Source organism: Pristiophorus japonicus, chromosome 11, assembly GCF_044704955.1.
Source record: "Pristiophorus japonicus isolate sPriJap1 chromosome 11, sPriJap1.hap1, whole genome shotgun sequence".
Classification (NCBI taxonomy): Eukaryota; Metazoa; Chordata; class Chondrichthyes; family Pristiophoridae; genus Pristiophorus; species Pristiophorus japonicus.
In genome coordinates, this window is record NC_091987.1 from 206,939,904 (window position 1) to 206,955,281 (window position 15,378).

Below are 15,378 nucleotides of genomic sequence, written 5' to 3' on the forward strand. Positions count from 1 at the left end.
AGGTTGGGTCGGGTGGGGTGGGGGGAGGGAGGGAGGGAGGGAGGGAGGTCAGGTCGGGTGGAGGGGCGGAGTGGTCAGGTCCGGTCTGGTCTGGGGGCAGAGCGGGGGGGGGGGGAAGCAGGAGTCGGGTCGGTGTCGGGTCCGGTCCGGGGGCGGGGGGAAGCGGGAGTCAAGTCGGTTCGGGAGGAAGCAGGAGCTGGCATTGGGAGGCAGCCTTATGCACGCAGCCCCAGTGAGGCCATTCGGCCAGGACTCGGGGCTGCCTGCTTCGGGACCCTCCCACACAGTTTTGGGCACCTGGAGCTACTGCACATGCGCACCCACTGTAGCGCGCAAGTGCAGAGGTCCCGGCACTGTTTTCAGCGCAGGGACCTAGCTCCGCCCCCTACAGCTCATGCTGCGCTGCGCCCGGCTCCAGAGGACCAGCAGGGAGCCTGAGAATCTGTAAGTTTTTTTTAGGCGCACTTTGTGGCACGAAAAACGGGCGTCCAGGTCGGGGCTGCGCCGTTCTAGGCGCGGCCCGAAACTTGGGGCCATTAAAACTACAACCGGAGTTCGCATTTCATTGGAAATTAAGAGATTTAACAATTTTGGCGTCACGAACACGATCGCTGAGGGAAGAAACTGAATTTTGGACATCGGACCAACATACTGAGGTAAAGACTCCTCTTTATAAAAGTCCTCGGTCAAAAGTCTAAATTCGCCTCTCCTTCTACGCGATTCCGAAAGCCTCCGGTTTGCGAACCCTCCGGGTGGTAGTCGGCTCGAGGTCCCATAGACGTCTAACTTCGGCGGTGTGTTAGTTAATTAATCACCGACCTACTGATCAGATGGAAAGTCTACGACTCGAGACCCCAGTAAAGAAATCAGTATTATGGCAGCAGGAGATAAGAGCAAAGAATTGCCTACAACTGTTAAAGGCGGGCGGGCACCACCTGAGGTTTCGATAGATGAAATTCTCCAACAGTTGAAAGAATACATAGAGCAACAATTCAACTTATCTAAAACCTGTATTAAGATCGAACAAAAGTACAGAACCTCCAAAGGACAATGGTCCTTGGACAAGATTAAAAGGGTCTGGGGAAAAACGATCCGTATGAAAAATAAAGAGTGAACTAGATGGTCCCGAGCCGTTATGGGACAGATCCGAAAGCGGAATGAAATTATAATGCATTTCCAACATGATCGAGAACTGACCAGTACAAAGGACCAATTGCAAGTTGTTTGTGCACAGCTGCTACAGAAAAGATTTGAACTTGAAAAGTCAGAAGCAGAAGTTAAAGATCTTAAAGGTGAAATTAAAGAATGGAAAAAATCATTAGGTCAAGGGACAGTAATAGGAAAAGGAAAATGTATCAGTCAATTCCCAGGGTACCCATGTTTGGATAAATTAAAAGCGCAAACCGAAGACACGACCAAGGAATAGATACGGATTCTGAATCCTCTGACGATACAGGGTCGGAGGATGAAGAATTAGGGGTGCGCTTTCCCCCGTTTTAAAAAAAGACGAGTTGTAGTCAAATCAGGAGAGACTGTGGATGAGGGCGGAACCAAAAAAACAAAGAGAAGGGTGTATGCAGAATACTTAGTTCATGCTCCGGCAGACCCAGAGAAAATTGATAAATGGTCCAAGGAGTTGCCCAATCCAAAGAAAGGGGGAGTGAAAACGTGGGACCAATTGGACCGCTTAAGAAATATATATCAACTTCATCCCTGGGACGGAGTGCAAATTTTGACCATAATGGTGCCAAAAACACAAGGAAGAAAATTGCACGATAAGGTAGAAGAAGCTTTGGGGCAGGATGAGCAAGAATTAGACGCAGGATGGGAGGCGATTAAACACTGGCTGCAAGCCTTCAGTCCAGCTAAGACAGACTGGGGAAAAATTGCAGCCTGCCAACAGAAAGGAACAGAGGAGGTCCTGGAGTATGACGAGCGGTTTAGATGCACGTGGCTAGAACATTCGGGTATGAATAATACGGATGAGGAAATGGATGAACAAGTGTTTGGACCCCTGAAAGCAGCTTTCGTGGCAGGTCTAAAGCCAGAACTGTCCAAAATGCTTAAGGTAGTGTTACCGGACTGGGAAGGTCGAGGAACTATCTTTGCAGCATTGGTGGATCGATGTAACCAATTAGACCGGGATATGGGAGCTAAAGTCCGAGCTGTACAGGCTATGGGATGGAAATCCCAGGATTCCGATAAACAGTTATTAGGAAAATTACCCAGAAAATGTCATTATTGTGGGAAAGGAGGTCACTGGGCCAAGACATGCAGGGCAAAACAGCAAGGTCACGGCCGGGGAAGAGCACGCAGCCAGGGATACAATTCAGCCAACAAGCCAGGCTTGTCACAAGATAACGATCTCATAGAAGCATTTAAGCGACTGACAATACAACAACAGAAGGAGTTATTTGGGATAGCAAAAAACGATTAGAGCCCACCCTGGTCCACCTCCTCACACTAATACAACAAAGGGGAGATGGGCTATATATAACTGTGAGGGTGGGCGATAAGGATGTGGACTGTCTTTTAGACACAGGGGCGGAATTAACATGCTTACCCCTACAATATGGAGACTTTTTGCCGTTGGATGATAGGGCACGTACAGCCCATGGAGTTGGGGGCCATAAAATGGAAATTAAAAGGACAACACCAGTACTTATAGGGCTGGGTCCACATGAACTAACCACGCCGGTCTGGATAGGCCCAGTAGATCAACCCCTTTTGGGAATGGACGTTCTAATCCAAGTAGATTCATTGTTGCATTTTGAGGATGGTCGGGTGACATGGTCAATTAGAAAGAAGAATTGAAGGAACACCCGATATGGGCTAAAGATAAGAACGATTGTGGCCTATTCCAGATGGAGCCTGCGTCATTTACAGGGACCAAGCCTCCATGCACTAAACAGTATCCCATCAGTCCAACTGTCATCGTGGGAATCTTACCGGTTATTCAGCAATTGGAGAAACAAGGGGTGCTTATTAAAACGCATAGCTCCTCCAATAGCCCCGTGTGGCCGGTACAGAAATCTAATGAGACTTGGCGTTTGACTGTCAATTTTCGGAAAGCTAACCAGTGTATTGATCAAAAAGCTCCTTTGGTCGCAGATCCCTCCACCATTTTTAATGCCCTCAAACCGGAACATAAATATTTCTCGGTTATAGATATGGCCAACGGATTATGGTCGGTGCCTCTGGCACTGGAGGTTCGACAGTGGTTTGCTTTCACTGTCCAAGGACAACAGTATACTTGGACCCGGTTACCACAGGGTTTCCACAACAGCCCTACGGTATTCCACATGGCTTTACAAAGCCATTTGCGAGAATTACCTCCCCTGTCATCCACAGTCATCCAATATGTAGATGATATCCTGCTAGCTTCAAACACGGAAGAACAGCATGAATAAGATTTACAAGCTTTACTGAACCACCTTTGGCTGAAAGGACATAAAGCCAGCATCAACAAAGCACAAATATCCCAAGAAGAGGTTGTATACCTGGAACAAAAGATTTCACAAGGAAAGAGAGAACTTACCCAGGATAGAACTGCAGCCATTCGGGCTGCTAAAAAACCCACCACTATTCAGGAACTAAGGTCTTTTTTGGGATTGTGTAACTTTAACAGAAATTGGATTGACTCCTTCACACAGCTTGCTCAGCCATTGAATGATATCTTAAAGGGGAAACGTGCCTCTAAAGAACCCATCACCCTCACTAACAGCAAGAGGCATTCCTGAGTTTGAAAAAGGCTTTGTGTTCGGCACCGGCTCTGGGAATCCCCGACAGTGGTAAGCCATTTACCCTGTTTGTCCATGAGAAAGAAGGATATATGACAGCTATACTGACACAAAAACCTGGAGATCGGCAAAGACCTATTGGCTATTATTCGGCAAAACTGGATGCGGTAGCCCTCGGATGGGGAAGTTGCCTAAGGGCCATGGAAGCTACATGTCGAGCGGTAATGATCACTGCGGGTCTAGTCCTCGACCAAAAGCTGATTGTCAAGTGTCCCCACACCGTACATGCTTTGCTGTCTATGAATAGAATGTCTCAGGTGACGGCAGCAAGATGGACCCGCTGGACAGCAGTTTTGGAAGCTCCTAATCTCCATATCGTCCGGGCCAGCCCGGTTAATCCCGCAATTATGCTCCCGATGTCAGAATCGAGGGAGCAAGAGGGGGGAGAATGTGAAGAGCATGACTGCGTGGAGATTTTAAAAGAAACAGAAGAAGCAGCCTTAGCAGCAGAGGAGCCTCTGCACAACCCAGACCTCATCCTGTTTACAGATGGTTCCTCCTTTGTTGACAATGGTACCAGAAAAGCAGGATGGGCAGTTACCACCTTATATAAGGTAGTGGCAAAAGGATGTTTACCCTCAGGAACGTCAGCACAACAGGCCGAGTTACAGGCCCTGTCAGAAGCATGTCGAATAGCAGAAGGACATACAGCTAATGTCTACACAGATTCGCGTTATGCTTTTGGAGTCGCTCACGACTTTGGTCTGTTATGGCGGAAAAGAGGATTCCTCACTACTGCTGGTACACCTATCCGAAATGGAAAAGAAGTCCGAGACTTACTGGAGGCCATACAATTACCTCAGGAAGTGTCCATCCCGAAGGGCAAGGCCCATACCAAGGAAAATACCACGGAAGCACAAGGAAATGCCCTAGCCGACCAGGCAGCTAAAGATGCCACCTCACAGGGCGCTCCCCCAGAAGAACCAACACAGATGTGCAGATTGAAAGAACTCAGGACTTTGACACGAGACCTTCAAACAATGCAAGGCGAGTGCTCCTGAGAGGAAAAATGGACATGGATTGAGGCAGGAATTAAGCTATGCGAAGATGGTGTCTGGAGACAAAGAGTTACCGTCAAGCCAGTCGCGCCACAAGCGCTTATGCCTTTTTTAGCCCAATAGATCCACTCGTGGGGACACTTGGCCTCACAACAGATGACGGCACGGTTCCAGAAAAGCTGGTGTTGTCGAGGATTTAAAAAAACATGCCCAGCTGGTAGTAGACCGCTGTGTGGTCTGCCAGAAAAATAATTCTGGACCCATCACGGTAATGCCCCAACTGAGGCCCCCTGCCCCTGTCGGAGCATTCCAGCATCTGCAGGTTGATTATATATCTCTTCCTTCATGCCAAGGATACACTAACATTCTTGTCATGGTCGACAGATTCTCTAGATGGGTAGAAGCTGTCCCAACTAAAAGAGCCACAGCCAATCACACTGCAAAGGTCTTGTGTAAGGATTACATTCCCCGATGGGGAGTCCCGAGTAGCATTGACTCAGATCAGGCAACACACTTCGCAGGTGTTGTCTGCCAAGAAGTCTGTAGGTTACTGAACATTATGTGGGATTTACACTGTCCTTATCATCTACAATCATCAGGACAAGTAGAGCGAATGAATCGAACTCTGAAACAACAGCTTGCCAAATATCACTAAGAAGGAACACCATGGCCCCAGGCACGACCAATAGTGCTATGTAGCATTAGGGCAACCCCGAACAGAACTACAGGTCTAAGCCCATTTGAAATTATAACAGGAAGACCCATGTCGGTGCCAGGAACTATCGATTTAAGGAAAGCTGATGTTCACTTAATGAGTGACACTTTGTTATCATACTGTTAGAACTAATAGCATTGGTTAGGTTCTGTTTCCCGACAGGTATCGGCAGCTTGGGGTAATCCACGCGAAGGAGGACACGACATCATCCCGGGAGTCTGGGTGTATGTGAAAAAGTTGCATAAAGAACCTTTGGGTGAAAAGTGGGAGGGACCTTATCAAGTGTTATTGACCACCCAGGCAGCTGTTAAAGTCCAAGGAAAGAAAGCCTGGATCCACGCTTCACACGTTAAACGAGCACCCGTAACTGAAGCTGAAATCTAATAAGGACAATTACTTTTTGCCAAAATGTATAAATTTACTGTATTATTGATTGTAGGTATTCTAGGCATAGGCCTACTTCTTACTAGCTGACCCTCTGCACCAAAGGGAAATAGTAGGGTAGCAAGGGAATTATAGTAACTGCTCCCAGAATTCTGAAAAGGGAGGTACTTGCACCCTACTCGGAACTGAGTGTTGCACATATATCCCAGATAGCTCCGAAGAAATTACCCACTTAGCGGAGCATATCCAAAAGGAGGTAGAAAAACTTAAGCAACCCCCATCATTCATTTTGTGGAGCGGAGCCACTGAATGGCTAGGTTCAATAGGAACTTCATTGGTGGAAGGTTTAATTCTCGTTGTTGTAATTATTTTACTTTTATATTGTTTGTTTATGTTGATTAAATGTTGTTGCAACCAGGCGGCTGTAGCTGCTGTCCCGCAGGTGAGACGCCTAGCAGGTCCCAGCACATCGTCTGTAAGTGGCACAGGGGTATGTTATGCTTTAGGGAAGGTTGTTTACTGGTTGAATTAAGATATTGATTTGGATTAAATTGGAATAAGGTTAATTAACCTACTAAAACCAGACTTCCATTGTGGCTACGATGGAACTCGGGTTGGTGTAAATTTGTGTGGAAGCTACTAGTCCGGACATGTGGCAAAACACATCAACAAATTTTAGAAGGAAACTCTATTAACATGTATGAAATTATTTTTTAGAATGTTTAACCAGTGATACCTGATGTTTTATGATTCAGTTTGTGAAAGAATCAAAGGGGGGATTGATAGAGAATTCAAACAGGCTGCATTCAGTCAGGCTGTGAAAATTCACAGACCCCAAGTCAAAGCTGCTCCATGCAACTCAGCATGTTTCATGAAGTCATCAATCAACTTGACATTTTAGGACCTGAGGTAGCAAGCCAATTAAAAGTTAAAAGACTATCAATTGAGCCAATAAGATCAAAGAAGGAGAGTCCTTTTCCGTAAATTGAACCAGGTATAAGTACAGCCATTTTGGCCATGTGGTCTCAGAAGGACAAAGGCCTGGCTTAAAGCCAGAAGTTTGTTGCTGCTGCCAGAATAAAGTTACATTAAAACTACAACCGGAGTTCGTATTTCATTGGAAACTAAGAGATCTATCACAGAGAATGAACCATTTATCCCGACTCTCTTCTTCTGTTTGTCAGCCAATCCTCTATCCATGCTAATACATTACCCCAACCCCATGAACTTTTATCTTGTGCAGTAAGCTTTTGTGTGGTACCTTGTCACTTGCCTTCTGGAAGTCCAAATACACCACATCCACTGGTTCCCCTTTATCCACCCTGTTCGTTACATCCTCAAAGAATTCTAGCAAATTTGTCAAACATGACTTCCCCTTCATAAATCCAAGCTGACTTTGCCTGACCAAATTTTGCTTTTCCAAATGTCCTGTTACTGCTTCTTTAATAAAAGGATTCCAACATTTTCCCAACCACAGATGTTAGGCTAACTGGTCTATAGTTTCCTGCTTTTTGTCTTCCTCCTTTTTTGAATAGGGGTGTTACATTTGCAGTTTTCCAATCTGCTGGGACCTCCCCAGAATCCATGGAGTTTTGGTAAATTACAACCAATGCATTCACAATCCCTGCCGCTACTTCTCTTAAGACCCTAGGATGCAAGCCATCAGGTCCAGGGGATTTATCTGCCTTTAGTCCCATTATCTTAGTGAACACCGCCTCCTTAGTGATTGTGATTGTGATTGTGTTACGTTCCTCCCCCCCATAGCCCCTTGACTATCCACTGTTGGAATATTGTCAGTGTCCTGTACCATAAAGACTGATACAAAATATTTGTTCAGAGTTTCTGCCATCTCCGACTGATACAAAACATTTGTTCAAGGTTTCTGCCATGTTCCCCATTACTAATTCCCTGGTCTCGTCCTCTAAGGGACCAACATTTACTTTAGCCACTCTTTCCTTTTATGTACCTATCGTACTATACGTTTTCATATTTTGTGCTAGTTTACTTTCATAGTCTATCTTCCTTAATCATTTTTTTTAATTATTCTTTGCTAGCTTTTAAAAAGCTTCCCAAACTTCTGTCCTCCCACTAGTTTTAGCCAATTTGTATGCCCTTGTTTTTAAAATCGGATATCGTCCTTTGTTTCGTTAGTTAGCCACGGATGGCTTTCTTTTCTCTTGCACCTTTTCCTCCTTACTGGAATATATTTTTCTTGAGAGTTGTGAAATATCATGGTTGATCTTCGACCGTAACACCACTTTCCCGCCCAATCACCATATCCCTTGATTCCCTTAGAGTCCAAAAATCTATCGATCGCAACCTTAAATATACTCAACTACTGGGTATACAGAGCGAGACTGGCTGGGGTGTGTTAGGTTTGGTAATGCAATGGTTACGTTGCAGGACTGGTAACCCAGGGGTGGGGAGGTCAAACGCCACCATGGTAAATTGTGACGTTGAATTTACTAAAGCTGGTGATTTGTGGACTGGCATCAGGAAAGCGGACAAATTTTTGTAACAACTCAACTGTTCACTAATGTCCTTCGACTCCTTACTGCTTCGGCCCACATGTGATTGACTCTTCATGCATACTGAAGTGCCCTAGAGAGCCACTTGTAAAGACCAGTCACAGTGCCTGCTCAGGGCAAATAGGGACTGTCAATAAATGCAGCCTTGCATAAGAACATAAGAATTAGGAGCAGGAGGCAGCCAATTCAGCCCCTCGAGCATGCACCGCCATCCAATAGAATCATGGCTAATCTTCTACCTCAGCTCCACTTTCCTCCACTCTCCCAAAATCCTTGATTCCCGCACAGTCCAAAAACCTATCTATCTCGGCCTTGAATATATTCAGAGATTCAACATTCACAGCCCGCTGGGGCAGAGAATTCCAAAGATTCACAACCCTCTGAGCGAAGTAATTCCTCCTCCGCTCAGTCGCAAATGGCCGAACCCTTATCCCAATAAACGGGGAAAAGAAGGGAACAGAAGGGGAGAAAAGAAATTTTGTAATGCAGGAAACATTAGATGGCTGTGGGAACTTCTCATCTGTGGGGTCGTGGACTGTCGGAACCCAGAGGCACAATGCCCCACCATTTTGGTGGCAAGGCACGTCAGAGAAGGGAGCTGGAATCCAGGGAATGTCCGGGTCGAGGGAAACCTCCTCCAAGCATCTTGCCGGTGTTCTGATTCTTCGGGATATGAAGTTCCAACAGAAGGGATGTCATCAAATCTGGATTCCTGCATAAAGGAGCTCTACGGAAGACAGCTTTATCTGCATGCTGCTGCTTCAAAGAGCATACCCTCCTCCTTTCCCTTCATCACAAGACGTGGGATATCCGCCATGACAATCCAGAGCAAACCCATTAGCTTCATTGGGGGGGGGGCGGGGCGGGAAGTTTTGAGCTTCCAGAATTCCCTAGATTCTAGAACAGTCCCCGCGAATTAGAAGGTATCAAACCTAACCCCGCTATTCAAGAAGGGAAAGTGAGAGAAAATGGGAACTATAGGCCAATTAGCCTGACGTCAGTAGTACGGAAAATGCTAAAATCTGTTATTCCGGACGTGTTAACAGGGCACATAGAAAATAATAATAGGATTGGGATTTATGAAAGGGAAATCATGTTTTTTGAGGATGTAACTACCAGGGTAGATAAAGGTGAACCAGTGGATGTAATGTAATAATTCGAGAAGATGCCACACAAGAGGTTATTACACAAAATTAGGGCTTATTGGTTTGGGGGTAATAGATTAGCTTGGATTGAGGATTCGTTAATGGATAGAAGACAGAGTAGAAATAAATGTGTCATTTTCGGGTTGGCAGGCTGTAACTGGCAGGGTGCTGCAAGGATCAGTGCTTGGGACTGAGCTATTCACAACCTATATCAATGACTTAGATGAAGGGACTGAGTGTAACGTATCCAAGTTTGCTGACGATGCAAAGTTAGGTGGGAAAGTAAGCTGTGAGGAGGACGCAAAGAGGAAGCAAAGGGATATGGAGAGGCTAAGTGAATAGGCAAGAACCAGGGATATGGAATATAATATGTAGAAGGGAGGAGTTATCCACTTTGGTAAGAAAAACAGAAAAGCAGAATATATATTTTTTTAAGTGGTAAGAGACTGGGATCTGTTGGTGTTCAGAAGGAACTGGGTGTCCTTGTACAGGAATCACAGAAAGTTAACATGAAGGTACAGCAAGCAATTAGGAAAGCAAATTGTACGTTAGCTTTAATTACATAGGAATTGGAATACAAGAGTAAAGATGTCTTACTGCAATTATATAACTGGAGTACTGTGTACAGTTTTGGTGGTCTTACCCAAGGAAGGGTAAACATGCCTTAGGTGCAATGAAGGTTCACTTGACTAATTCCCGGGGATTGCCCTATGAGGAGAGATTGAGTAGACTAGACCTATATTCTCTCGAGTTTAGAAGAATGAGAGGTGATCTCACTGAAACATATAAAATTCTTAAGGGACTTGACAGAGTAGATGCAGGGAGGATGTTTCCCCTGGCTGGGGAGTCTAGAATCAGGGGTCACAGTCTCAGAATAAGGGGTCGGCCATTTAGGACTGAAATGAGGAGGAATTTCTTCACTCAGAGGGTGGTGAATTTTTGGAATTCTCCACCTCAGAGGGCTGTGGATGCTCAGTCGTTGAGTGCATTCAAGACAGAGATTGAGAGATTTTTGGATATTAAGGGAATCAAGGGATATGGGGATTGGACAGGAAAGTGGAGTTGAGGTCAAAGATTAGCCACGATCTTCTTGAATGGCGGAGCAGGCTCGAGGGGCCGAATGGCCTACTCCTGGTTCTAGATCTTATGCAATGTTGGGGTCTTCGGTTACCGATGTAGGGTTAGTGCGCCCGATCTAATGATCCGCACTGGGAGCTGCATATCTGTAGAACCAGATGAGGGTAGCATCAGGTCCATCTGCAATGATGCAGCAACACTCGCTGTCCAGGAATGGCCACTTAGGCAAAGTATGAGAATCCTGGCAGTGCCTTCAGGAGAGGAAAACTCCAGAAGGGGACAAAAAATAGGCTGCACAACAAGAATTGTGTATAACACAATTACACTATTAAGAATAAGAAATAGTCAATTTATAAACTCTTCCCCCTTCCCCCACCCAACATGTACACAGTGGTGTTCCCCAGGGGTCAGTAAAGGTTGATATATATTAATGACTTGGACTTGGGTGTACAGGGTACAATGTCAAAATTTGCAGATAATATAAAACTTAGAAGTATAGTGAACAGTGAGGAGTTTAGTGATAGACTTCAAGAGGTCATAGACAGGCTGGTGGAATGGGCGAATGAAATTTAACACAGAAAAGTGCTTAGAGATACATTTTGGTCGGAAGAACAAGGAGAGGCACTATAAACTAAAGGGTACAATTCTAAAGGGGGGAGCATGAACAGAGACACCTAGGGTATATGTGCACAAATCGTTGAAGGTGGCAAGACAGATTGAGAAAGCCATTTAAAAAGCTTACAGGATCCTGGGCTTCTTAATTAGAGACATAGAATACAAAAGCAAGGAAGTTCTGATGAGCCTTTATAAAGCCTCAACTGGTGTATTGTGTCCAATTGTAGCTCCACACTTTAGGGAGGATGTGAAGGCCTTAGGTAGGGTGCAGAAAAGATTTACAAGAATGGTTAAAGGGATAAAACATAGAAACATAGAAAATAGATGCAGGAGTAGGCCATTCGGCCCTTCGAGCCTGCACCGCCATTCAATGAGTTCATGGCTGAACATGCAACTTCAGTACCCCATTCCTGCTTTCTCGCCATACCCCTTGATCCCCCTAGTAGTAAGGACTACATCTAACTCCTTTTTGAATATATTTAGTGAATTGGCCTCAACAACTTCCTGTGGTAGAGAATTCCACAGGTTCACCACTCTCTGGGTGAAGAGGTTTCTCCCATCTTCGTCCTAAATGGCTTACCCCTTATGCTTAGACTGCGACCCCTGGTTCTGGACTTCCCCAACATTGGGAACATTCTTCCTGCATCTAATCTGTCTAAACCCATCAGAATTTTAAACGTTTCTATAAGATCCCCTCTCATTCTTCTGAGCTCCAGTGAATACAAGCCCAGTTGATCCAGTCTTTCTTGATATGTCAGTCCCGCCATCCCGGGAATCAGTCTGGTGAACCTTCGCTGCACTCCCTCAATAGCAAGAATGTCCTTCCTCAAGTTAGGAGACCAAAACTGTACACAATACTCCAGGTGTGGCCTCACCAAGGCCCTGTACAACTGTAGCAACACCTCCCTGCCCCTGTACTCAAATCCCCTCGCTATGAAGGCCAACATGCCATTTGCTTTCTTAACCACCTGCTGTACCTGCATGCCAACCTTCAATGAATGATGTACCATGATACCCAGGTCTCGTTGCACCTCCCCTTTTCCTAATCTGTCACCATTCAGATAATAGTCTGTTTCTGTTTTTACCACCAAAGTGGATAACCTCACATTTATCCACATTATACTTCATCTGCCATGCATTTGCCCACTCACCTAACCTATCCAAGTCATTCTGCAGCCTCACAGCATCCTCCTCGTAGCTCACACTGCCACCCAACTTAGTGTCAGCCACAAATTTGGAGATACTACATTTAATCCCTTCGTCTAAATCATTAATGTACAATGTAAACAGCTGGGGCCCCAGCACAGAACCTTGCGGTACCCCACTAGTCACTGCCTGCCATTCTGAAAAGTACCCATTTACTCCTACTCTTTGCTTCCTGTCTGCCAACCAGTTCTCAATCCACGTCAGCACACTACCCCCAATCCCATGTGCTTTAACTTTGCACATTAATCTCTTGTGTGGGACCTTGTTGAAGGCCTTCTGAAAGTCCAAATACACCACATCAACTGGTTCTCCCTTGTCCACTCTACTGGAAACATCCTCAAAAAATTCCAGAAGATTTGTCAAGCATGATTTCCCTTTCACAAATCCATGCTGACTTGGACCTATCATGTCACCCCTTTCCAAATGCGCTGCAGTGACACCCTTAATAATTGATTCCATCATTTTATCCACTACCGATGTCAGGCTGACCGGTCTATAATTCCCTGTTTTCTCTCTCCCTCCTTTTTTAAAAAGTGGGGTTACATTGGCTACCCTCGACTCCATAGGAACTGATCCAGAGTCTATGGAATGTTGGAAAATGACTGTCAATGTATCCGCTATTTCCAAGGCCACCTCCTTAAGTACTCTGGGATGCAGTGCATCAGGCCCTGGGGATTTATCGGCCTTCAATCCCATCAATTTCCCCAACACAATTTCCCCACTTCAGTTACGTGTGCAGACTGGAGAAGCTGAGGTTTTTCTCCTTAGAGTGGAGAAGGTTGGAGGAGATTTGATCGAGGTGTTCAAAATCATGAGGGATCTGGACAGAGTAGATAGAGAGAAACTGTTCTCATTGATGGAAGGGTTCAGAACCAGAGGACACAGATTTAAGGTGATTGGCAGATGAACCAAAGGCGACATGAGGAAATACGTTTTTATGCAGCGAGTGGTTAGGATCTGGAATGCACTGCCTGAAAGGATGGTGGAGGCAGACTCAACCGTGGCTTTCAAAAGGAAATTGGTTAAGTATCTGAAGGAAAAAAAATTTGCAGGACTACGGGGAAAGAGCGGGGGAGTGGGAGTAGCTGAATTGCTCTTGCAGAGAGCCGGCACGGGCTCGACGGGTCGAATGGCCTCCTTCTGTGCTGTAACCGTTCAATGATTCTATGATTCACTCAAAACTCGTGCCACTGCTGGTGAAAATAAACTGCGTGATGTCCAATTTAGACATTTTGGTGCCATTTTAGACATGTCCAGATAAACAATTTAAAAAAAAGTTAAATGTGACAGACTTAAGGAATCACAACAGGTCTGAGTCATTTCCTACATTACATAGAAATTACATAGAAAAATACTACATTACAACAGCGACTACACTTCAAAAGTACTTCATTGGCTGTAAAGTGCTTTGGGACATCCAGAGATTGTGAAAGGCGCTATATAAATGCAAATCCCTCTTTTTATACTGGCACACTCACTTTGGAATGTGGAGTTACCACTGCACCCCTAGTCAAGTGTCCACAAGCTGGAATCAAATACATATCGTAAAGGGTTGTGCAATGCTGAACAGTATTACAGGAAGTCACAGTGAGTGATGCATCACCTTGCACTGGAAATTTAATGAAATATAAACGAGTTCCCAGTTCCATCAGATATTTCTGTGGAAATCCAATGTAGAGTCTAACTCTGCTCTGAGGGCGATTGATATGGGTTAGCTATCTTGGTCACCCTAATGATTTAACGGGTTTGGTGATGTACTGTAATGCAATCTGACTCCTCTTCATCATCTCGTAACAGTACAAGGTTACATCAATCATAGTTACAGCCTTTAAAATGCCTCTCGAGCACCTGCCACGGAGCCTCACAACATTCATTATTGAGAGTGTTAAAATAATACAACTGGGGAACTGGGTGATGCAGTGCATTGGTGCATGTCTCCAGCCCTGACAGATTAAACATCTCACCTTGCTTTGCTGGCTATTAGGATGCTAAATGAGCTACAAGTCAGACACCTTCAACCTATTACAAAAGCAAAATACTGCAGATGCTGGAAATCTGAAATAAAATCAGAAAATGCTGGAAATGCTCAGCAGGTCGGGCAACGTCTGTGGAGAGAGAAACAGAGTTAACGTTTCAGGTCCGTGACCTGAGTTCTGACCGAGTTTAATGTAGCCAAGTTTGCTGCTGATACAAAGATGGGTGGGAAAGCAAATTGTGAGGACACACAAAATCTGCAAAGGGATATAGACAGGCTAAGTGAGTGGGCAAAAATTTGGCAAATGGAGTATACTGTGGCAAAATGTGAGGTTATCCACTTTGGCAGAAAAAAAAGAGAAAAGCAAATCATAATTTAAATGGAGAAAAATTGCAAAGTGCTGCAGTAGAGGGGGACCTGGGGGTACTTGTGCATGAAACACAAAAGGTTAGTATGCAGATACAGCAAGTAATCAGGAAGGAAAATGGAATGCTGGCCTTTATTGCAAGGGGGGTAGAGTATAAAAGTAGAGAAGTCCTGCTACAACGCTACAGGGTATTGGCGAGGCCCCACTTGGAGTACTGCGTACAGTTTTGGTCTCCGTTTTTAAGGAAGGATATACTTGCATTGGAGGCTGTTCAGAGAAGGTTCACTAGGTTGATTCCAGAGATGAGGGGGTTGAGGGAGATAGGTTGAGCCTATACTCATTGGAGTTCAGAAGAATGAGGGGTGATCTTATTGAAACATATAAGATAATGAGGGGGCTCAACAAAGTGGATGCAGAGAGGATATTTCCACTCATAGGGAAAACTAAAACTAGGGGACATAGTCTCAGAATAAGGGGTCACCCATTTAAAACTGAGATGAGGAGGAATTTCTTCTCTGAGGGTTGTAAATCTGTGGAATTCTCTGCTCCAGAGAGCTGTGGCGGCTGG

General features: G+C 45.1%; 1 protein-coding gene across 2 annotated transcripts in view; it reads right to left on the reverse strand.

Moving 5' to 3' along the window:
* Nucleotides 1–15,378, reverse strand: part of slc37a4a (solute carrier family 37 member 4a) — a 53,439-nt gene that overhangs the window by 37,122 nt on the left and 939 nt on the right. The window lies entirely within an intron of this gene.